Here is a 26,268-nt window from a genome sequence, read left to right as displayed (position 1 = left end):
CGATTATGTCAATTCCCCATGCGGAAAATGGCCAAGGAGATGTCATCGTGTAGAGCAACGAAGGAGGGACATGTTGTACATTCCCGAAGATTTGACAATTGTGGCAATGTCTCACGTATTTGATGCAATCGGATTCCATTGTGGTCCAATAATACCCTAAACGTGTGATTTTCTTTGCCATCATAGGCCCACTCATGTGGGGACCGCATTCTCCGTCGTTGACTTCTTCCATCACCTTTCGTGCCTGTGAATGATCAAGGCAACGTAGGACTACACCAAGAGGTGTTCTTTTGTATAACTCTCCTTGCATCAGAATGTATTGGGAAGCTAGTAGGCGTATAGCACGTTGTCCCCTTTTGTCCATATCCGGTGGATAGGTACCATTAAGCTTGAAATTCAGGATTGCTTGGAACCAGGGTTCCTGTGCGATTTCCTCTTCATTGGTGATTTGATGGACATAAGCCGGCTCTGACCGTCGTTCGATGCACAAAGGCATGTTCATCATGTGATCTGACATATTAATCAAAGATGCGAGTTTCGCAAGAGCGTCTGCAAATTGATTTTCCTCCCGGGGTAGGTGTAGGTATGTTACATGATCAAAGAATTGAGCGACTTGATCTATCCTAGCCTGATAGGGTGCGAGGCTTTCACTTCGTATTTTCCAAGATCCTGTAACTTGGTTGATGATCAGTGATGAGTCCCCATGTACTCGGAGGTTTTTGATGCCTAAGCTTACTGCCGCTTGAAGTCCAATGAGACAAGCTTCAGATTCTATTTGCATTGTTTGTCACCTCGAAGTCGAGTTTGACAAAGAATCGGTGTATGCTCACCTTCGGGAGAAATGAGCAACACTCCTATTCCGAATCCTCTTAAGTTTGATGCTCCATCAAAGTATAGGTCCCAGGAGTCTACATCTGTTTGAAGTATATCCTCGTCGGGAAATGACCAAGTATCTATGGTTTGTGCGTCGTTGATGGGATTTTCTGCGAAGAATTCGGCGACGGCGCGACCTTTTATAACTTTCAGTGGCACATATTTGAGGTCGAATTCGAGAGCATCGAGTCCATCTTGCCGTACGTCCGTTGAGGACGGGTTTCTCGAAGAGGTATTTGATGGATCCATTTTGGAATATATTTTGACGGAGTAGCTAAGCATGTAGTGACGTAGCTTCTTCGTTGCCCACACAAGAGCGAGGCATGTCTTTTCGAGTTGCGAGTATTTGCACTCATATTCCGAGAACTTCTTACTTAGATAGTAAATAGCTCTTTCTTCGCTTCCTACGGTTTGAGCCAACATGGCACCCATGGCGGTTTCGATTCTTGTGAGATATAAACCAAGAGGTTGATCTTGTTGTGGCGGCATGAGCACTGGTGGTTTAGCCAATATCTCCTTGATTCGGTCAAACGCCTTTTGACAATCGTCATCCCACATGGTGTGGTCTGTTTTCTTGAGTTTCTTGAAGATAGGCTCGCAAATCATTGTAAGTTTCGATATGAATCGACTTATGTCTTGTACTTTTCCGGAATCCTCGACTTCTTTTTTGTTTGAGGTTGTGGCATTTCGATCAGAGCTTTGATTTTGGAAGGATCTATTTCTATTCCTCTTTGACTAACCACGTATCCCAGGAGTTTGCCAGATGTTACCCCAAACGTGCATTTCTGGGGATTGAGTCTCATGTTGTACTTTCGTAGCCTTGCGAAGAATTTGCGAAGGTTTGCAATATGTCCCTCTCTTTCCTTGGACTTGACGATCATGTCATCTACATATACCTCAACTTCTTTGTGCATCATGTCATGTAGGAGTGTAGTTGCGGTGCGTTGGTATGTAGCTCCGGCGTTGATCAATCCGAATGGCATTACCGTGTAGCAATATGTTCCCCATTGGGTGACGAATGCGGTCTTGTGCATATCTTCCATGGCCATCTTGATTTGGTTATAACCCGCATATGCATCCATGAAGGATAGTAATGCGTGGTCTGCAGTATTGTCCACCAATATGTCGATGTGAGGTAGAGGAAAGTCATCTTTTGGACTCGCTTTGTTTAAGTCCCTAAAGTCAACACAAACACGGATTCTCCCATCCTTTTTGGGTACGGGTACTATGTTAGCTACCCAGTCAGAATACTCGGAAACTTTGATGAACCCGGCTTTGAATTGTTTATCAACTTCTTCCTTAATCTTTAGGGCCCATTCTGTTCTCATTCGTCGAAGCTTCTGTTTCACAGGTTTGAAACCTGGCTTAATCGGAATCCTATGTTCGGCGATATCCCTGTCGATCCCTGGCATGTCTTTGTAGGACCAAGCGAAAACGTCTTTGAATTCATTTAGGAGGTCTATGAAATCGGCCCTTTCGGTAGAGCTCAAGGTAGTCCCTATCCTAAGTTCTTTGGGTTCAAGTTCGGTTCCTACGTTGATGGGTTCGGTATCTTCTATTACTGGTCCCCCTTCCCCTTCTTGTAATATTTCTTTGGCTACGTATGGAGGTATTTCGGTCAAGTCTGGGTCTTGGTCATCCTCAGTATCATCATAAACAGAATTGCACTCGAAAGAACACAGAGAGTAAGCGTAACCCGATTTATTCATATTAAGATTTGAGTAAAGTTGAAACAAAGAAGCCAACCGATCCATGGTCGGTGGTGGCAAAGGAACGATAGTTGGGGCATTTCCGAACTACCGTGACTACTCGAGGCTAAGCTAGGAGAAACGAAGGGAGTGGGGATGACAACAGGAGTAGACTCTCTAATGACTTCTCTAGACTCCGACTCGACTCCGACTCCGACTCGAACTCATCGTCTTCCGGTTCTCCTTTGAACATCTCTCCTTCTCCAAAGAGTGAGCTTGAAGAGTCTTCCTTGGTTGTTGGTCCATTTGATAGATTTTCTCCATCCTTTCTGCTGCTTTGTGTCGATTTCTGTGATCAACGCGGTGGGGTTGAAGCGATCGTCCTGAAGTATCATAGTAATGATCTCATCCTGCGCGGCCCTAATGAATCAATCCTCTCCAAACAACAGGCTCACAGCTTGTTCGTCGAAGCAAGGTGCTTGACGGGTTTTGACGGTAGGAACCGTTTCTGGAGGAATGAAGTAGCAATCGTGAAAGATCTCGATTCCGGCTAACTTCCTCTCAAGATAATGCCAAGGTTCGGGAAATCCGTGGAAGAGTTCTGAACTTCCTTCTTGAACGAAGTACCCATTTAGAGTGGGGAGATATGGCCTCATTTGGACTCCCACGTGCTTGCGATTTTGGACTTGAGCGAGCATTTCGAGAACTTCTTCTTTTGTGGGCTTGTACCCTAGTCCAAGTGGTATCCTTGTCGAGTTGCCTTCCTTGCATGGTGCGAAGGTATTCTTCCGAATTGGGTTCAAAGGCATTCCAGGGAAGTATCCCTGAGATTTGAGTATGTGGTTGACCACCAAGTTGGAGTAGGGATTATAGTATAAGGGTGCCAACTCACTTTCTATGACATTCACACTTTGGAAGCCCCCAAGTTCGTATATGGGATCCGCAAGGACTTGATTGTTTGATTGTTTCTCGATTATTGCCTTGATGGGTGACGAAGTGATCATCACAACTTTGCCATTTAGTGGGATCTTGATCTTTTGATGAAGGGTGGATGTTACCGCTTTGGAAGCATGAATCCAAGGCCTTCCCAGAAGTATGTTGAATGAAGCTTCGATGTCCACTATTTGGAAGTTAACCTTTCGTTCAATCGGCCCCGTGGCTATGGTTAGGTTAGCGAGTCCTACCACTTTTCGTCGTGTACCGTCATATGCACGTACACCTTGATTGGTGGGAGTCCAATCCGACTCTTTCATGCCTAGCTTGTATGCCGTTTTGAGGGGTATGACGTTGACCGCGGAGCCATCATCTACCAAAGTCATTGGCACATTTTTCTTTAGACAGATGACAGTGATGTATAGAGCAAGGTTGTGACTGGCGCCAAAAGGTGGCAAGTCTTCATCCGAGAAAGTAATAGGATTACTTAGCTTTGGTGATTCTTGGAAGACCAAGTTGACTACATCTTCAGGAGTGGAGTTATGTGCTACATTCAATTTGGCCAAAGCTTGCAGTAAAGCTTGGCGATGCGGAAATGAGCTTGCCACTAGTTGCCAGACTGAAAGATCAGCCTTGGTCTTCCGTAATTGCTTGAGCAAATGATCAGTGGGGTCATCTTCGTTGTCATTTGGTGTGATGACGTTGGTTGGACCGTTTTGGGTAGTGCTTTGATATGGGCGACTCGAACGAGTTAGGTGATCCACATCTTGGTCTTCACCATTTTGGACTATTTCCTTGACTAAGGAGTTTTCAATGAGGTATTCTTCTTCATCATCATCGGCCCAAACCCCATTGACTGCAGCTAGTTCCTTCATTCTCATGATATCACTTTCTAGTCGTATGATTTGATCGACTAGTTTATCGACCACGGTGACTACTTCTTGCATAGTGGCATTTTGAGAGAAGATCAATGGTACGCGTTCTTTAGGTATTGCATTAGGATGGCGCAAGGCCGTTATCATGTTTTCTAGCTCCCACACTTGTCTATCTACATTCCTTGCCCATGTGATGAAGTCGGAAATGGTAGGGGAGATAGTGGAGTAGAGCCTTTCTTTCTCAATTGCATGAATTTCATTTTCGGTGGGAGAAATGAGGTGTGAGCAATCTAAGGTAGATTCATCACTTGTAATCACTAGAACTCCAAGAGGATTCTGAGTGTTGTTGGGCTTACCTCCTGGTGGAATTGGAAGTCGACCATCTTCGATCATGTCTTGGAGCACGTGTTTCAACTTGTAGCATTTTTCTGTGTCGTGCCCTTTGCCCCTATGGTATTCACAGTAGGAATTTTCATCCCAGAATTTGGACTTCCTTTCGGGTTCGGGAGTAGGTCCAATGGGTTGGAGTTTACCTTGCTTCATTAACCTTTTTAGAGCGTTGGAGTACGTATCCCCAAGGTTTGTGAACTTCCTTGGTGGGGTAGTTTTCTTGGATGGCTCGAGAAGGTTAACCTCATCGGTCTTGCTAGTAGAGCCGTATGAACGACTTGTGGACCCTTGATATCCTCTACCTACCGTTTTGGACAAGAGTCCTTTACGGATGTCATCTTCAATTCGCGTCCCTAGTACAGTTAAGTCCTTGAAAGTCTTGATGTTTTGATATCTCAAATGGTTGGCATATATGGGCTTGAGATTATCCACAAACTTTTCCACAAGAGTAGCCTCATCCGGGCGTTCAACTAGTTGAGTACTAGTCTTCCTCCACCTACTTAGGAAGTCGGTGAATCCTTCTTTGTCATTTTGGGTAAGAACCTCTAGAGTACGCATGTTGACTTGGATCTCGGCATTATCCGCGTATTGTTTCGAGAACTCGATTGCGGCGTCTTCCCAAGTAGCGACCTTCTTGTGATCTAAAGTGTAGAACCATTGCTTCGGGATGGTGTCAAGAGATGAAGGAAAGATCTTTAAGAACATCTCGGGTTTGATGCCTTTGATAGACATGTAATCCTTGAAGGCACGGATGTGGTTCAAAGGGTTCTCATGTCCTTTAAACTTAGGGATGTCCGTCATGCTAAAGTTAGTTGGCAATTTGGAATTGACGGCTTCATATTTGCGATTGTTTTCCCTATAAATGTCATCCCCCTTAAGGTACATCAATTGCTCCTCTAGGTATTGAAGTCTCTTCTCGGCTGCAGTTGTTCCTATGATAGGATTCTCATCTTTAGACTCGTCATCGGAAAAACGTAGTACTTCACCTTTAAGGGGAGGCAACCTTCCCTCTACATCAAAGATACGACCTTCGATAAGTTCAAGGCGGTCATAGGTTTGTTCTTGAGTGATTTGCATTTGGGCTAACGCGGCTAGGATTCGATCATTACTCTCTTGAATTTGTTGGAGGTTTGTTTCATCGCTTGATCCGGGCATCTTGGAAACTGGATAAGAGATCGGCGACAAATCAAAACACGATCGACCATTCTATCACACTTGCTAAAGGAAGAAAAGTCTTGACTCGTGAAGTGGGTGTGTGCCACTTGTGTTGAGTGAGTTTTGAAGAAGGACAAGGTCTTTGAAAATGTGTGTCCTAGTCAACTGTAGTGTAGTTGTAGAAGTGGACTCGAAGTGAGGTTTTGAAATGGGCTTGTGGCCCGAATTTTGACGCGACAAACGGACGGAGTTTTGACCGGATTTTGCGCTAATTAAAGGCCCTATTTCGAAATTCTTGTTTGAAAATAAGGATTTTGATTTTTTTGAAAATTCGTCATGGTTTTGTTTAGAAATGGTGATCACGTAAGGTTTACACATTTATACAAGCATTATAACGGGATGCTGAGTGCATTTAGAAGGGTTTTGGTTTAAAGGGTAGGTTGCCATACCGAACCATCAAACCCGAAGTCTGTGGAGAGGCTCGTGCCAAACAAGAGTAAGGCCGATTCCTAGTCCATTTCCTCAAGTAGTGAAGGCCCTTGATACAAACAAGAGTAAGCATCATGGTATGGATGACGTCAATCGCTATCCATCCTTAGGCCCAAATAAGAATTAGGACCGTTTAGACGGGACGATTGGTCGAATGGGTTGGGTTGGGCCTAGGAAGGCCGAATTAAACGGTCTAGGAAGACCGAGTTATGAAAACCGACAATTGTCTTGTACAAACTATTCCCTAACCTTGTTCGAGTTTCACCCTTAGCTACACGTAAGTGTATATCCCAATGAGTCGCCAAAGCGTGGATGCGGGCCGCCCACGGGGCGCTTGGTGAAGGTCGAGAAACAAGCGTTTGCATTTTGTAAGGAGTCGCCACCAATTTTTATGGGAAATTGGAACCGTTCGAATACCTCGTGTCATGTCAAGACACAAAGTAGTGACATGAACACTAAGCAATCGTTACCCTTAGCATTCTATGTCTAGAATGACTCTCGTGGATGCCAATGAACACGGGTGCTCACGGAGATCTGGAGTAAGGGTGAGGGTACGTATTAGGAAGCTCTTTTGATCGAACACCTAATCCCGCCCGCCTCGATAGCGGCCTCTACTAATGATTAGGGAAGTTATTCGTACTTGATATATCGTCGGCTATATGCATGCAATGCAACATCCAAGTTTTAATCCTAGCATGTGAAGATTTAACTAAGTCGGTAAACACGTAATTAGCATACAATTGGGTCGAAGTTGGAATTTAATGTTGATTTACATGTGGAAGCATACAAATGATAAAAGAAATACAATAATTATAAATTACAATAACGAAAATTACATTAGTTACAATGGATTAGGCGATTTATGTCGAAAATACCTTTAAAACGGATAAATTGAGAAAAAGAATAAAGGAATAAAAAGAAATAAATTACGAACAGGAATTAGCGATATTACGGATATTAGTTAGTTAATACGTAGACTAATTAAACTAGGTCAAGGCAGAAACGGAGTTCAGGGACAGAAATCACCCTGGAACAGCGCAAGAGAGATCGCGCCCTCGGAAGAGCGCAGAGACGCCGTGTTTTGCGTCTGTTCCAAGGGTGAGTTCTGGCTGTGAAGCCAGAACTGCAAATCGTTAATGTTAATTGGTGATTTAATGATGGATTCAATTATTTACTCGGATGAAAGTGATTAACAGGTTATTTAACACATGAATAAGTCATAAAAACAGTAGACATGAATGAGACGGATGCGGATTAATTACAAGGTTGAATGATTAATTAGTGACATCGGTGAATGAAACAAACTAAACATGATGAATTAATAACAAATTAATGACGAACATGTGAATGAACAGATGAAAACTATATCAAAGACGAATTCCAGAAACTCAATGTGAACAAAGTGAATCTCTAAAACCCGGGTTTGAATTTAATGACGAAAACCCGCAAATATTGATTATTTGGGATTTAAGTCGGATTTGTGATAATTAAAACATATTAATGAATGATGAATCATGTGATACAATGTACATGTGAATTATCAGTGACGATTATATCAAAGGATTAACGGACAAACAAATAACAAATAAAAAGGAAGCGAATTACAGAGGACGAGGAAGAAGAAAAGAAGCAGGAACTGCGGCAGCCTCACGAAGAGGCGCAGCAGGAACTGCGCTCCTTCGAAGAGGCGCAACAGTTGCTGCGTCTTTTCTCGACGTCTCTCTCATCGGAAATCCGCAAAAACAGAGTTTTAAAGCACGGTTTTAGAAATCGGTTTTAATGGTGTTTTCGACATAAATCTTACAATGGTGATACGATAAATAAAATACAATAAATAAAAGAGGATTATACACCCTCAGACTTACATGTTGACGAAACGAGATGAACTAAGATATCGATTAGTGAATGCTCGACGCGAATGCAAAGAGAGTGACCTCGTAAGAGGAAAACGATTGATTAATTTAAGTTGATTATTGGTGTAGTTGGTCAAATTGGTCGGTCATGCAACGGAGAGGCTGGTACCCGGAAAGATCCGAGCTTACGTGGTCGGAAGTCCAAGCACGTAGGCGCCAATTAGTAAGAACGAAGTCTAGAATGCAAAGGGAGAAGAGAAGGGAGGACACTCGCGTGAGAAATATGAGGAGCGAAGGCTCCTATTTATACTAATCACACGGAGGAATAGGGTTTCGGAGACTCTTTGGAAGTGAATCTCGGAAAGATATGAAAAAGATACGTAAGACATGCAAAGAAGGGCCTGGGAAGAGGCGCAAAGCCCATCGTCGCGTCTCTTGGAAGAGGCGCAGCACCTGCTGCGTCTATTCCCAAGAGGTTTCCTCCTGCTGAAGAAAGATCTCCGCGTTTGGGTTATGGTAGGACGGAAATAATTCAATTATCTTATGAATATTACGGGATATTATTTGCCAAAAGATAGAATTTATGAAATATGGAATAGAAGTATCCGGAACATTCCAGAATATTCCGACTCGGGATTTAACAGTTATCAGAAAATGGAGACGGTTTTTGACCCGGACTCCGAATGTACTCTAATTACTGCCAAAACGACCGTATCAGGACGTAGATGACAACTATGAGGTAGACATTTAATATTTGAGCAATCACTTGACGATAATCTTACGAACTGTCACAAATCGTTCCGCGAATCAAACATGCGGCCCAATCATCACCGGGTGGTTTGCGGGAGGTGCAGAAATGAGGTATCTACAATAACTACCATTTGACCCAACAATGATTATTGTTTTCCTTGACCAATCGAAAAACAAACAGGTATTAATGAACAAATTTTAAAAACTCTCAGTCCAAGTATCATATATATAAACTCCATATTGGTTTTATTTTCTTAAAAAAACAACATTGTCGAGAGCAAGGGTTAGTTTACATTGGATGGTGAATTTTTCTAGAAGTAGGGGTTTAGTTTTTCACTTGGTTGGATAAATTTGAGATAAGTTTCGGAGACAAGGATCGATCTTTCAAGGGATGAGATTGTTTTAGATCATGTGTGTAAATAGGGAAGAAAAATAGAGGTTTGCGTGAATGATTTTGTTTCAAATGAGAAGATGGAGGCCAAGACTATTGTTATAGAGAAAAGGGGGGGGGGGGGTGTGTGTGTGTATGTGTGTGTGTGTGTGTGTGTGTGTGTGTGTGTGTGTGTGTGTGTGTGTGTGTGTGTGTGTGTTTATAAGCAGCCCTAGCCATGTAGTATTGCGTCGGAATTTGGTTCACAACTTCACATTCAAACGTACTTCTATAGTTTTACCGCGAACTGCCTCTAAATGTTTTTACATAATTACAATTTGATCCAGCAATGATTAAATTATGGTTGTTAGTCGAAAGAAGGAGATTTTTTGCATCGTTGAGTTAATTATGCAGAGTAGAATATTATTGTTTTTCTTGACCAATTGAAAAATAAACAGCTATATTGATGAATAAATTCTAAAAACTATCAGTTCAAGTATCATATATATAAACTTCATATTGGTTTTATTTTCCTAAAAAAAGTATTTTATTAATCAAACACTCTTTTATTCTTATGTAAATATTATGTTAACGGGAATTATTTATTGGTCATGCGGCATACATAAAATCTTAGACATGAACGATGTACTATATGTCTATATTCCATTTTATTGTGAAATTTATCACATATTATTTTAATATCCGTGCAACGCACGTGCAAGAAAACTAGTTATTACTAATTATTACTAAATCCTACACTTTTTTACCGTCATTTTCCATATTTACCCTTCTCATTTCCCACCTTCAAAGAAATGACAACTAATCAAACCCCAATTAATCAAAATCAAACCCTAGAAATCTCGCCAGCCATTCTACCCACCACCCCATAAATTGTCTTACGTCGGAGAGAGAGGGAGGTTATTAGGTCACTGGCAACTGAGGTTCTACGGTGTTCGTGGGGTTTGAGGAACGGAGAAGGGGATAAGATCCTTGGGTCAGCGATAGGGCTTAGTCGACGGCGCGAGATGGGTCAACGGCAAAAATGAGGAGGGTGGTTGACGATGGAAAGGATGACGATGGTCGACGGCTTATGGTCGTCGGTTTGTGATGTTAATTCGAGATGGGTGGTGGACGGCTTGTGGTTGACGGTGCAGGGCGATCATCGGGGTTAGGAGATGGGTTGTCGAGGCTGGGAATGGGTGGTCGTGGATGGTGAGGAGGATGGACGGGTGGTTGGTGTTTGATTTTTTTTTTCTTTAATAAAATAAATAAAGGGTAATAATGGAATAATAAGGCAAAATGTGTAGGATATAGCAAGATTGTGTGCGGGATTTAACAACTACCACCGCTACTCAATACCCCATGACCTTTAGACAAACGACTAACGCTAGACCCACCACCCAACCCATGGACCACCACTAGTATTCTACAACGACCGCATCAACCCACCCCTACACCACCAAACCCATGTCATCATGCCCGCATAAACCACCATGATCCTCCATTCTTTCACCTCATAGACTTCCACCATCATGAGACAAACCGACCTCACAAGAACACTAATAACATCAACCAACCCCACAAAAGTTCACACGAGTACTATCTGTTTTTGAAATGGTTTGGATAATGAGTTTTAAATGGTGGTCGAATATAAGCGAACACTAATAATCGACCAGATCTGGATCGCAGGTGGTCAGAAGAGGTATGGGTGTGATGGCCATTTGGCGTGGCTTGTTAATTACGTGTCAGAGACATCATCTTTCATCTCCCTCGTTGAGGATCGACGGTGATGCGCCTGACGGAGGTCAAGCTGTTGTCTAAGTGGCATCGGTTGTAAGCGTGGTAGTGGTAAGACCCCGATAATGACTTGATTACGTAACAAGTCGACAATTATTAAACTTGATATTATCAAAATAAATGCGAGTCGGTGTTTAGTTTGATACATTTGATTTTCCCATGTTCCAAGCAATTGTGATCATTTGCCTTTTGTACGTTTGTCAATGCACATTTCATTTTATAAGTATCTTTAATTATATACGTGTAAAAATTATAATTTTTTTTATCCTTTATGTACTCTTTAAGACAAATCAAATAAGATCACTCATGTTATAAATTTAAAATTATTTTAAAAATTCTCTTACTTTATAAATAGTGTCAAAAAACAAATGATAATAATTAACCGAGACAAATGAAATAACTAAACCAAATAACGGCTGAAAACTAAATTAAATAGTCAAAAATTGAAATAATGCGATAAATAAGTCGGGGCCGATAACGTATACTTATATCATTAGATCCAAAATAACCCGTCCCGAACTTGACAAGATAGAATAACCCGATATAAACCGGGCCCGATTCAACCTACCCGATTGCCACTAACCGTCCTCACACCCTTATAGCTGCTATTTCGCGGGTAGTCGACTAGGTAGTTAATCTATCCTTGTTTGTCGGGATCCCCCCGCAACAAAAAAAAAAAAAAAAAAGAATAAAAAACATGTCGTCTCTGATGTAACTCCCACAAAAAACATAACCAAAAAGGAGTCCCTCATCCTGTTGTCCATCTTTCACAAAGTTTGAATCAAAAGTTTCAGGTATATTCTTTATATATATATATATATATGTTGATGATTTTTAAGCTATGATGATGATGATGGGTTTTATTTATATGGTTCATCATATGCTTTGATGATGATGGATTGAGCATGAATTCATGGTTTATTATAATAAATTTGTGGGAGTTTTTGGATTAAAGATGTGTTTTTTTCATTTTTATTCTTAAGATTGAATTGAATTTGGTGCCACTTTGTTGCAGATGAAAACAAATTGGGTGTTTTAAGATTAGTTTTCTACTGATATTATCATTTTCTAATGCTCAAATTCTTGTTTAAGACCGTCTTAATTTACGACAACACTCATCTAATGTATTGTGTTTCTTCCTCTTCTTCTTGTTGGAGAAAAGTTTATCCCTTTTTGTTAATTTGTAGCTTTTCTGTTTGTATACATGTTTTTTAGAATCTACAAGCACAGTAATCATTGAAAGAGAAAGGATTTGAATTTGTACTTCCCTGAATTATTATTATTACATCTTCTTAGATTGCTGGTTATTATGTCTGCTTTATCGAGTATATAGTCAGTTTTGACAATATTGGCATGCAGTTTTTTTGTTTTAATCTGGAAAATGCTTCTTTATTTGAATTTAAGAGCGTATAATTCATCTAAATTAATTTTAATGTGACCCTTTTATGGCATTAGGCTATTGTATCAAATCCGTTTGTTACTGGTCATATGTTTAACGCGGCGTTATCAATATTTAGAGATGTATATGTTGGTTTTTAATGTATATGGAATTATGGACTGGTTGGTACATGGGATAGCCATAGTTAAGATCCATCTATCATTATAACTGTTGGTAGAGGTTTGTTTGTTTTACTTTATTGCTGACTGCTGACTGAAAATTCGTCTCATTAATGTAGGAACTGCAGTAGGGAATTACAACTTTGGCAATGGCGAATGTTGCAAAATGCCCTAGGATGACACCGTGCCTTGTTGGACGTCTTCAGGAAAGTATAATGCGTAGGAATCATATTCACTGTTTATCAGATGAATTGTTGATGGAGATTCTACGACGACTTCCCAACAGCAAGTCTGTTATGCAATGCAAGTTTGTCTGCAAACGTTGGGCTGCTCTGACCTCCCATTTTTGGTTCATTTCCCAATTCATTGACCTTAAATTTGGTGATGGCGTCTCAGGAACTGGCAATAATGGTAACTATTTGAAAGACAGACATCAAACATATGCTATTATCATGTGGTACAAACCTGATAGATTAACTAAGCTCTGGCAAGGATCTGAGATTTTCTTTAGGCCTTCCATTTTCAATTCTCAGGATTCCTCATTCTCCCCATTCAGCCATTGTCTCACGGATGATAATCCTTCAGTGACGCTGGTTGCGACTTTCAGTGATTTGTTACTGTACTCTCGACATGAGAAAGACAAGAAGTATAATTACTACATCAGTAATGTACAAACCAAACCAGGCTGTGGGTTGAGCTTCCGCCACCTCCATACTACTATGGCAGGCTCGTTCACGTTGGCTTAATATGCGATCCATTCTACTCCAGTGATAGGAAAATCGCTGTAAATGCTGCATATCGTTATAGCATTGTTGTTATGAAGTGCATAGCAAGACCTTCATCAAAGTTCATCGCACATGTGTTATCATCTACAAACCATGGTGATAATCATTGGTGCGACCGTGTTTTGTCATTACCACAAACATGTACATTAACGCACACTTACTCTTCCTTTTGCTTTGATGGAAAGCTTTATTTTACATGTCGTGACGGCATATTTGGATTTAATCAAAATGGTATTGAATTTGATGACGAGATTCAATGTCATTTAGTCAAGTGGCCTGCTGGCATGTCACTCTTCCTACACCGTGTGGGTGTTTCCCAAGAGAATTTGAAGGTTTCTTGTCTTAAGCCTGGTACTGCACTGCATGTATGGGTCCTTGAGGACTACAAAACGAGTCATTGGATGTTGCAGCATAAAATTGAAACATGGGACTGCTTGTCACCAGGTTCTTGGATGAGTAAGAAACTCGAAAAGTGTTCATTGGCTCGATTATTAATTGATGTGCTGGGTTTCCATCCTACTAATTGTGATGTTATTTATTTGCTTACTCCTGGCTATATATTCTTATGCAACCTCTCAACAAGGACCTTAAGGCTAGCATGTCGTATTCCTGTTGCTGTTGCAGAGAAGTGTAAACGATATTTGAAGACACCCTATGATTACCATGTGATGCTCAGGTGCTGGCCAACACCACTAACACGCTTTTCTCGGCCTTGAAGGATCGTATTTCAAAGTAAAAAGGTCCACCGAACAACTTGTGAAAATGATAAAGCTCTATCTTATTATTTGTTTTTTTTGCTTGTTTTTGTCTTGTATTTGTGCTTTTTATGATACATTGTTTTTCAGCCGGTCTCTTGGCCTTCTTCTTTTATCTAAATAGACCTTTTTTTTTTTAATAATTATGTGTGTAAAAATGCTCACAAGCCATCGCTACTGTTATCTTTTGTAATTAGATTTTGGTGGATAATTGTGATGACAAAAACCGTATCGACCAAGATTTGCGAATCAAAGGAGGGGAGGGGTTGAGGTATTGTCACTTTGGCTCCTTTAACCTTGCTATGATATCTTAACAAATACTCTGGCGTATATATTAAAGCTCAGATGCTCTGTTGTGTGCGTTTTCTTTGCTTGGTATTTCACTCACGATGATGTTATTAAAGCTACTCTTGAGCATCACCCATATTTTGTTTGGAGGAGCATTATGGACGCTATGTGGGTGTTTCAAGAGAGGCTACAATGGCTGATTGGCGACCGGTTGGAAGGACCCGTGGACTCTCAAGGTTCCTTCTTTTTGTAATATTTCACCAGTAAGAGGTGATAGGGACAGCAAGCTGGCTGAGTGGATCCTCAGGAGGACCTGATGGGGTTTGAAGCAAATGAGGTGTATTCAAAATCCCTATCATAACCATTTTATTCAACAGAAGAGTTCTTGATTTCTGGTAGCTATTTGCAATCAATTCAATTTCTTATTTCTTATATATATATTTATAAAAGATATTGCAAAAGTAGAATCTGATTATTTGTTCAAGAGGTTTACACACTAAAGTAAAATATGATTTAATACTGAAATTGATTGGTTGAACAGATTTTGAGGGGATCGATATATGACAAAACGACAAAAGGTCTTTTTATCTATTCTCGACATTTTTTTTTAAATGGTGTGATTTCAGAGTTGGTTTTACTCATCATATTTTGATTGTATGTTATAACCTTCATGTTCTAACTGATCTTCTATAAAACTTTTACTGTGAAACATAGTTCTCACATATATTACTGAATCCGTCGAGTTTTTGTATGTTAAAAGCATGGAATTTACGGGAAAGACGGGCATTTTTTTTTTTAGCGTTGCGATTTACTCCGTATTATATTGTATCCGCTTATATATTGTCGTCAAATTAGAACAAGTAATTGCGAACGCTTCTACAAACCATCTAATGGCCGCGCTTGGTTTGCCAGAAAGTTTCTTAATTGCTTATAACTTATAAGCATTGTAATCCGTCACTGGTAAGCTTATTTTAATTTCCTGAAATTCTATTATCAATGACATTGAGAATTGTGAAACTACTCATTAGTAATTACCAACATGATTTAGACCTTGATTAGTATTTTTTTTGGAGAAGTCTTACATTGTACTCCAACTTTTAGTGCTTTGTTCATTTGTTTAATTTACATTGATTCTCCCCTCTAATTTATGCATTATCTTCTTTGATATTTTATTTTTCACCAAGTTACTCTTTCTATCAATTTTATACTATTCGACATCCATATATACCATACATCGTACACCCATGCTACTATATACTTGAGCCTAAATAAATGTAAGGAGTATTTGTTTAAGAGGTAATTTGAGGATTTGATAATTGTTCATGATCTTGAAAGACAATGGGTACTAAATTACTAATGGTAAAGAATGCAACATTCAGATAATTAACTGGATTCATTTCTTTACGAAACAAAAACTTTAAGAGACTGCTCTTATTTCTTTCATGACAGTTCTTTTGGGGATTTGATGCAAGAGGAATGAATTTAGTTTGGAACTAGCCATTTGGATTAGACCTGCCAAAACGCGACCCACCGACCCGTTTTTCTTAGGGTTACAAACCCGTTTTTTTTCGACCCGCGATCCATTTGACCTCAACCCGAAATGACCCGTTATTTTAGGGTCGAGACCCGACCCGAACGGGTCGACCCGTTGGGTCAAGGAAAATCATGAATTTTATTAAAAATATTAATATTTATATATTATATTTGAAAATATAGTTAAAAAGTTATTTTTTTTATTACTTAAATTGCAAATTCAACTAAAAAGTCAATTTTATACAACTTTTATAACATTTAATAATAAAATAATTATTAAAAAAACTTTATTTTAATAATTATGTCAATATAATTAATGTAAATGTTGAATATGATTAAAATAATAGTTTTAAATATGTTTTACTTTTTTAAATTAAAAAAATCGTTTAAAAAAGACGTTAAAAATTATTTCTTGACCCGTATTCTGACCCTAACCCGTCCCATGACCCGACCCATATTTGACCCGACCCGAAATTGACCCGTTTGACAGGTCTAATTTGGATATAGGGATAAACCTGAGCTTAATCAATCTTGACATTGCAACTTGTGACTCTGCTTGGATGCTGAATAGGCTGACTGCCTGACTGAGTATGGAACCAAGCATCACCTGAATGCTAGAAATATGATAAATGGAGATGACGATCGTATTATGGCATCTAAAATCAAAAACTTCTGCCCAATTTTTTTTATCAGGTAAGTCTGGATGCTGGATGCTCTAACTTATGCAGAAGCTAATGTGATGGAGTGGTGGAATACTAATCAATTTGCTGCTGGAGGATGGGCTGCCATAACTATGTTGCTAAAACTCTTGCACTTAGGGATGCTTCTAACTGGGCAAGAAGGAACGGAAAGTTGCATCTTCCCTTCAATTCTGATTTCTTAGATTTGATATTGCAGGCTTCTGGTTGTCAACGAGTTGCCTTCAACACAGAGCCAATCCTTCAGCAAATTATAGACGTGGCTTTTTCTGTGCATTTTTTTTTGCTCTTAGTTATTGCCCTAGGAGCTTTGACAAAGGAAAATAGCTCATATAATCTTGCTAAGTATGCTTTGTAAGCTATTCTGTTGTCGCCAAAAAAAAAAAATTTATTCAAGTTACGAGTCTACCATCCTCATTAATACTACTGCTAAAGTTACTAATCTGTGTCAAATTTCGTTTTTACATATATTGATGTTTTCGTAATGGTTATTAACTCTTTATGTTTTGTAAAACGTTGTACATGGGTCAGATGGTTCTTTTCATCTTCACATATTTATTTGGCTTCAAGTTTTGGTATGGCTTATATACAACACAAACATGACTAGGAGCAAAACAAAACAAATTTATGAACTAAGATTATTCTAAGAAGCAGTCAATCAATTGTCAGTGGTGACTGCAAGTTGTATTTTACCCGATTACTGCGTATACTTTTGTGATATGTGAATTTTCTTAATTAATGTTCCGCAGTATGTTTCACACATTATTTCATTATTAATGTCCCGATTATTAAGACCTTGTTCTTTATGATTTTTTTTTGAATCAATTGAAATTTGAATCGAATGAGCCAACTAAACTAAACGAATTGAATCGAATCGAATCGAATGGAGCTTATTGAATCGAACTTATTGATTGAAACTGAATTGAACTGAAATTATACTAATATTAATATTAATATTAGTATAAATATACATACTAAATATAAATATAAATATAAATATAAATATAATAATAATTATTAATATTAATATTAATATAAATATTAATAATAATAATAATAATAATAATAATAATAATAATAATATTAGAAGAAGAAGAAGAAGAAAACATTAATAATAATAATATTAATATCTAATTTGAGTGATTAACTAGGTAGCCACCATGAACCACGGTTCACCGTCAATCTAATTAGGTGAAATAATGGAGCACCGATTTGCTAGATTGATATTCAAAGTCTAACGGTTTATCATCCTAATTTGATTGATTAGGTAGCCACCACGAAGCACCAACAATCCTAATTTAATTATTTAGATAAATAAAATCGACAGACCCTCATTTCATCTTTAACAAATATATAAAATTTGGTTGATTAATTAAAACTCAACAAATAATATTAATAATTGATAACAAGTAAATTAATTTATTATTTGATAAATTAGAATCCATCTTGTAATTTTTAAGTCATTTGAGCAATTAAGTTAAGTTTTAGGGAAAAATATTGATTTAAGAGTTCCCTTGGTTCAGTTTTAGGTGAAAAGGGTACAAAATAGAACGTTATGAAAAAGTGTATGTGAAAGGGTAAAGTTCGTATATGAAAAAATAATTAGGTAGTAATAATAGTGTAATATTAAAATTAACAATGTTATTAATAATATTATTATTATTTAATATTCATATTCATATTAATAATAAAAATAGTAATAGTAATAGTATTAATTATATTAATATGAATATTATTGATTTTAATAACCATAATATTCATAATAATAACAATAATGAGGATGATTAATTAATAATAAGTTAATGAAGATGATGATGATGATGATAATAATAATAACAACAACAACAACAACAACAACAACAACAACAACAACAACAACAACAACAACAACAACAACAACAACAACAATAATAATAATAATAAATATATAATATTAATAAAAACTATTAAGTTTAAGAAACGCATAATAATAATAAATATATAATATTAATAAAAACTATTAAGTTTAAGATTCGCAAAATTGAAATTGGCTGAATTTAGTAGAGCTGAATTGAATTGAGCTAAGCTGAACTAAATGGAGCTGAGTTGAGCTGAACTAAACGGAATAGAGCTGAGCTGAACTAAACGGAATAGAGCTGAGCTGAACTGAATAGAGCTGAGCTGAACTGTATAGAATTTATGAAAAGGTTATTTTGTATTGAATTATGAATAGATACAACGACTATGCTATTTATACAAAGAGACGGAACCCTAAGATATCAAAACTTTACAACTTGAAAGACAAGAAAGAAATAACCTAAGATATCAAACTTGATACAAAAGATACTAATAAAGATACAAAAGATATTAACAAGAAATAACAGAAAAACTATTTCCTAATACGCTCCCGCAAGATGGACGAGGCAAAGGCAAGACCAAGCTTGGACACCAAAGAGAGGAAGTGAGGATGAGCTAGAGGCTTGGTCAAAATATCAGCAAGCTGATCAGAACCCGAAATGTGACGAACATGAAGCCGACCATTCTGAACTTGTTCGCGAACAAAATGAAAGGACAAAGTAAGATGCTTCATTCGAGAATGAAACACGGGGTTGGCAGCATAATGGGTTGCGCCAAGTTCGGTGAGCATGGTAGTTAACCAATTGAGCTCAGTAGTGGCTTCAGCAACAACCCGGAACTCTGCCTCAGTTGAAGAAAGAGCCAGAGCCCTTTGCTTTCGAGATGCCTTTGAGATAGGATTGCGACCAAGGTAGGTGATGAAGCCGGTTGTGGAAACATACACGTCTTTGTCACCACCCCAATCAGCGTCACAGTAGGCGTGGAGATGAAGAGGAGTGTGACGAAATAACCGGAGGCCAACATGAATGGTACCTCCAAGATAGCATAACAAACGTTTGACAGCCAACCAGTGACGATCAGTGGGTTGTTGCATGAACTGAGCAAGTTTGTTGACAGTGAATGTGATGTCAGGACAGGTGATGGATAAGTACTAAAGGCTGCCAATGACAGCCCGATACTCAGTGGATTTCGGATGGGGAGACCCATCCGTCGTGGTGAGAACAGGCGACACCTCCATAGGAGTAGGAGTCAGTTTAGCATCAAGCATGTGATGCTTGATTGGAAGGTCAGCAATATACTTAGATTGGGTGAGACGCAGGCCCTTGGAATCGGGAGTGACCTCGACACCAAGAAAGTACGACAATGGTCCCAAATATTTCAAAGAAAATATTTGTGAGAGGGTTTTGATAAATGAATCGGTAAAAGAGGGGTCAGGACCAGTGACGATTATATCATCTACATAAACTAGTAAATAAATCGGGGTGAGGGAGTTTTTGAATAAAAATAAAGAGGAATTAGATAATGAGTTTATAAAACCATGTGAAAGCAAAAAAATTTTCAAGGTGGTATACCAGGCTCGAGTAGTCTGCTTAAGTCCATAGATCGTTTTAGACAATTTTCAAATATAAGTTGGGTGAGAGGGATCAATAAACCCAGGGGGTTGCTGCATAAAGACAGATTCAGGTAAATTGCCTTGAAGAAAGGCGTTATTAATATTGAGTTGATGGAGTGACCAACCACGACTAAGAGCAAGTGATAAAATTAAACGCACCATAGTTGGTTGGACAACCAGACTGAAAGTTTCAGAATAATCTAGGTCGGGTCTTTGATGAAAGCCTTTGGCAACTAATCGAGCCTTATACTTGTCAATATTGTTGTCAGGATTGTACTTGACTCGATACACCCATTTGCAACCGACAATGTTTTGGGCAGAATTGGGAGGGATAAGTGTCTAGGTTTGGTTTTTGGTTAGTGCTTGGAATTCGTCAAGCATTGCAGCGCGCCAAAGAGGGTGAACTAAAGCTTGTTTAGTCGTTGTGGGAAGGTAAGGAGGAGCGGATATGGTGGCTGTTTTGGCATATTTCGAGTTAGATTTGTGGATATTGTTTTGCAACCTGGTGGTGACGTGGGGTTGGGAAGCAGCAGGAGGAGGGGAGGGTGCACAATGAGGGATGCGAAGAGTATAAACGATATGGACAGGATGGCGAGATTTGGTGGCAGGGGTTATAGGTTCAGGTGTAGTGGCAGAGGCAGTAGTGGGAGTGGATGGCGAGGGTGGGGTAGGATGTAATACCCGTCCTTTTAGGCATCCGTTGACTGACCTTAGACACCGATCTTGACCTTGAGAAACTTTACGAGTGATGTCTTGTGACGTAGTGAGCTTTAGTTTGTGTGTTACTCGATCTAGCTGAGGCTACTCGATCGAGTAACTTGGGAGCTCGATCGAGTAAGTTGGTTACTCGATCGAGTAACGGGTTTGCAGCAGGGAGTTATAAATCGTTTGTCGTGAAAACCCAAATCATTTCCGTACCTTTTTCCTAAACCTAGGTGTTGTCACCTTCTTCCTCCTCCACCAAAACCCTTTTACTAGAGGCCTTTGAGGATGCTTACACCGTGGGGATGGGATGCTTGAGTCGGGTAGCGGTCTTGACACCGGATTGCTTTGTATAGGTATGTCATCGTCATCATCATCGTCATTGTTGTTTTCAGTTAGGCTGGTAGTGGTAGTAATAGATGGTTGTATTGATTATATAAGTGGTTTGCTTGGTTGATTGGTATCTTGTGGTCGGACACGGAATCGCTGCAGTTGCTAAAGGCAGGTTCGCCTACTCAGTACTGTTGATTGTCTAGAGTTTCATTTGATGCTGTTTGGTTGGTTTACTGTCAGTATTGTTGATTGGCTATGGTAGTTGGTTAGTTTTGTGTTGGATTGATAATTGTTGTTTGGTTAACTGATTGTGATTGTTTGTCTGTGGTCCTCGAGGTGCGCCCTTGGCTGAGTGGAGTCACTTGCGGGAGTGGCTTCACGCCCTTACTTCGCCCTCTGTGGAACCCGTCACGGGAGAGGATGTGCACATTAAGGAACATAGGTTTATCGCTCGGATAGATGAGCGGGGCTTAGGTGGGAACGGCTGCGGCCCCCACTGGTAGGACTGGACCTTCGGGCAGTCAGAGGTGTGGTTGGTTGGAGGAGGTGTGGTGTGTGTGCGTTGTTGTACTTGTGTTGTGTCTGCTTTTGTATGTCTGTTATCTCAGTCATTGACTGATGGGTAAGTTTTCAACGGTGGGGTCAATACACTTACCACCAACAATAATAACCCAATTTAGTTGTAAATCGGGGTCGAACACGAAGACGGCGGGGGTTTTTACTTAGCCTAACTAAGGGTCAAGTCTAGTAAAAAATGAAGGAAAAGGGTTTTGATTTTAACTACTAGAGCAACTAAGTAAACGATTGAATGAAGGTGAATACGATTGATTAAGAGACTAGGGTCTTCGGGGTCACCTAAATGAACTAGGGGCGACAAGTTGATAAAATAGTCTAAGGTGAGGGTTCATCCTAGAGGCGGTTACCAACTTTCGTTGAGCAACAACTATTTCAAAACATGCAACAAGACCACCAACAAATTTTCATTCAAAGGAGGAATTAAGTTATTAAGACAAAAAGACACAAGCTTTCACTCACACAATTCGTCAAACACCTTGTATGCAATGCTAAGAAAGACAAATTCCTACACCAAAGACTCAAAACTTATCAACTAATCATGCCCACTAATCCTATTTAGGCTCCCCCTAAACCCTAGAAGGGTAACTACTCACTCATGTTGGAATTAATCATGCTAATAAGAGGAGAAGAACAAACAACACAAAGAGAAAACATGGAGATGATTATAGCAATTATAAGAGACAAAAAACAAATGTAAACAAATGATTAACAAGTAAATAAGAGAGGAGATATACCAACACAAGTAAAGGTGATTGCTTGATTGAATAATAAGAAGGAAAACCTTCAAAATCCCCCAATACAATCTTCAAAAACCAAGTGTAAACAATTGATTCTTACTAATACTAACTAATTTTACTAAGTAATTAATAATTATTAAAGAAAGATTAAAGCTTGATTAAGGAAAGATTACAAATAAATATGGAAAATTCTCAGATCTAAGGTTGTGTGTACAAAGGGTTTAAGGAGGGGGTATTTATAGGCTTGCCCAAGATTAAGAAGAAAAGAAGAGAAAAGCCCAATTCGCCTGCTGCTGCGTTCTGCCGGTGGACCGGCTGCCGTCGCTCCTATCGGCAGGGCGGCCAAAATAACTCCAACTTTGGAAATTTAGCTGGCAAGTGTGTTCTGCCGGTGGACCGGCTGCCGGCCTGCCGGCAGAACACTACCTTCAGAGTCTTCAAATTCCCTTGATGTTGCGTCTTGCCGGTGGACCGGCTACCGGTGCTCCAACCGGTAGCGAGGTCAAGCTTCTTTTCCTCTTCCAATTCAATTTAATTCAGGATGCTGTGTTCTACCGGTGGGCCGGCTACCGGCAGAACACTACCTTCAGATCATTTCTTCATTTTCCTTGACAAGGCTTGGGACGTGTTCTGCCGGTGGCTAGACCGGCTGCCGGCAGAACACAACATACAACATTTTTCACCTCTTCTTCATGTAAAGGCATTGGAATGCCCTTTCTTGCCCCGATTCCTCTATACTCGACTCGGTTCCTGCAAAAGGATACACAAAATAACAAGTACGGGGATTGGGCACAAAATGCAAGGAAAGGCACACGAAACCGACTCGATACGAGTCGGAATGCATAAAAGAAAGAGGGAAATAGGGTGTAAATAAATCATATATCAAACCTCCCCACACTTAAACCTTACTCGTCCTCGAGTAAGTCCAAAATCAATGTACAAGTCCCTACGATATATGGAGAGTGGGTGCACAATATAAGCATCACTCAACTAAGCTACTACCTAAGCCGATCGAGTATTAGCGCACTCAACGCCTCTTCAACTCGCAATTTGACACTTATGAGGGGAAAGTGCCCTATTGCAAGGCAAGTTGGGTCTTGATACAAATTTTTTGACACATCCAACAATTAAGCATGAATCAACATATAAGATGCATCACAAAAAGTCAAACCGCTTTCTTCAACTAAGCGGCCGTTTTACTTTAAACATTTAAAGGTTTTGGTCGGGAGATACCGTCTCAGAGTCGTGGCGGGTGTCGATGCCCTAGTGGTGGCTCAAGCAACCTCGATGTGACAACCAAATGCCTAAGAAACAAATTCAAAGGCGGGAAAGGGGGAAGCAAAGCCTAACCTTCGAGAATCACATGACACACTCAAGATTCGACCAAATTGACCCATGACTAAGGGGACCAAGACTACCGACTTCCTCACGGTTTTCACTAGTCTCTCATTTTCTATTTCGAACGGGTGATTTTTGTGCAAAAAGTAACCAAAATCACTCAACTACTCAAATCGTGAGACATGCCCGCAATCTAACATGGAATCCTCTCCTACAAGACCATTAATGAGATGCAAAAAAAAAAGGAAAATATGCATAAAAGAAACAAGGGTTGTAACGGGGCTAGGTGATGGGTCGAAACGGGATTGGTACAAGCACCGTTATGGATCATTTGGAGTTTAAGATCAAGTAGTTGTCAAAATTCCGCTTAACCCTTCCTTATTACAACAAATGAGTAAACAAAAATTCTTGAAATTAGTTGCCCAAAATCAAACCAACTTTCAAAATCCGACTCACTTGGAAAAACATCATATGCCCTTTATTTTGCAACGCCTTTTTCTACTCCATTGATGAAGGAGTGTTGCTTGGCTTTTTCTCAACAAACAAAGTATAAGTGCAACATTTTTTTTCTCTTTTTCATTACATTTTTTTCTTTTCTATTTCTATTTCTTTTCCTTTTCAAAACCTCTTTATTCAAAGCAAACCAAACTAAACCTTCATTCCGACTCAAGTGGATTGTGCACATCCACTAAACCAAGATTCAAATCCCCTTGCTTCATACTACCAAAACTCATAGACAACTTTCTTGATCAGGGTCGGTTGTTTTTGGGTTGTAGTTAGTATCGTAGGTATCAAGTGAAAGGTCAAGGCTCAAAAGGGGTGAACAAAATCGGTCCTAGTCTAAAGGGTCGAAAAATTAGGCTTATTTGGCAATGTGAGGCTCAAAAATTGAAATGCAACTTGTTGTTTCAAAATATGCATATAAATGAACATCTCATGGTCTAAAAGGAAAGGACGCCATGCTTGTGCGTCGTGATGTAACATGCCACGCAAGGAGCCTACTCACACCTAAGGGGGACCGGGTATGGATGTACCGATCCCAAGGAGGCTCTATCCTCACATTTGAGTAGCTATGTCGAAATCTAGGCCTAGTCTACGGTCTTGGTCTCACATGGTGGTCAAGACTTTCGGGTCTAGCCTCATTTCCCGGGTATTTACAAGCAAACACCCTAACAAGGAGGTCACAAGGTGCTAGCCACTAAGAGGGGAAATACACGACCTAGACAATATCATCATAGAGGGTATCATACTCCCTTCCTAGACCATATTTTGTTCAAAACTTTATATACAAACTCAATGCAACAAGAAGGGAACACAACATATATATATATACATGTGAAATAAATGCATGCGAGAAATGGAAATGAACATAAGGTAAACATGCAACAATTTTGACTAATCCTAGCAACACATCAACACCAACAATCCACAAGTTCCCCGAGGGAACATCCGAGGCACAAAATCCCATTATCCTTCATATACTCAAGAGATAAAAAGAAAGAACAGTAAAGGAGTAAGAGATTAGAACGAGTTTACCAAGCGTCTTCTAGCTCCTTTTTGCCTCGAATGGTCGATGTCTATGCCAAAGGTTAGCCAACAAACAACATATATATACAATGCAATGTTTTTGTAATTTTGAAAATTTTCAATTTTTAGGCATTTTTTGAATTTTTATCAAATTTAAAGATATATACAAATATAAACAAATGTTCTCAAAGAGGATATTTCCCTCCCCACACTTAAACATTACTCGTCCCCGAGTAAGTCTCCAAGGGAACAAGTATAGGGAGAGAATAGGTAAAAGAAAGGAACATATTTCTGTATTTTTGAAATTTAAGAAAATAAAAATAACATATTTTTGGTATTTTTTTGTTTTTTGGAAATTAAAATGCATGTTTTTTTTTTAGGCCCTCCCCACACTTATTCATTTACATGGGAGGGCAAGTTGGAGAAATAAAAGAACTTATTTTTGTATTTTTTTTTTTGAATATTTGAAAAGAAATAACATGTTTTTGGTGATTTTAGATTTTTTCAAATTTTTAGTTGTGTTTTTTTTTCTTTTCTTTTTTTTTTTTCAAATAAGCATGCAATGCATGATCTAACCTATATGCATTATTGAAATACAATGCAAGCTATACTATATGAATGCAATAACTAAATGTGACAATATATTACAAATTTGAAATCTAATGCAATCCTATATGAATGCAACTAAGTGAATTTCTAACTAAATGCATGCGAAAAATTAAACATGAATGAGAGAATTTGGATTAAGGGAGAGGTCATACTTGTCATTTTGGATTGAAAAGGGAGGAAATTGGGCCACCGACTCGGCCCTCGGGACT

The 26,268-nt window shown here is 39.2% G+C and overlaps 2 long non-coding RNA genes across 2 annotated transcripts; both read left to right on the top strand.

Moving 5' to 3' along the window:
* Positions 1-11,861: 11,861 nt before the first annotated feature.
* Positions 11,862-14,407, top strand: LOC141606012 (uncharacterized). Its single transcript, XR_012526559.1, has 2 exons — positions 11,862-11,967; positions 12,850-14,407. It is a non-coding gene; the product is annotated as an uncharacterized LOC141606012 (long non-coding RNA).
* Positions 14,408-14,862: 455 nt separating this feature from the next.
* Positions 14,863-17,197, top strand: LOC141606010 (uncharacterized). Its single transcript, XR_012526558.1, has 2 exons — positions 14,863-14,895; positions 16,785-17,197. It is a non-coding gene; the product is annotated as an uncharacterized LOC141606010 (long non-coding RNA).
* Positions 17,198-26,268: the final 9,071 nt, after the last annotated feature.

The sequence above is a fragment of the Silene latifolia genome, chromosome 10, assembly GCF_048544455.1.
Source record: "Silene latifolia isolate original U9 population chromosome 10, ASM4854445v1, whole genome shotgun sequence".
Lineage (NCBI taxonomy): Eukaryota > Viridiplantae > Streptophyta > Magnoliopsida > Caryophyllales > Caryophyllaceae > Silene > Silene latifolia.
The sequence above is the reverse complement of the archived record's forward strand: the minus strand, read 5'-3'. Positions and strand labels throughout refer to the sequence as shown.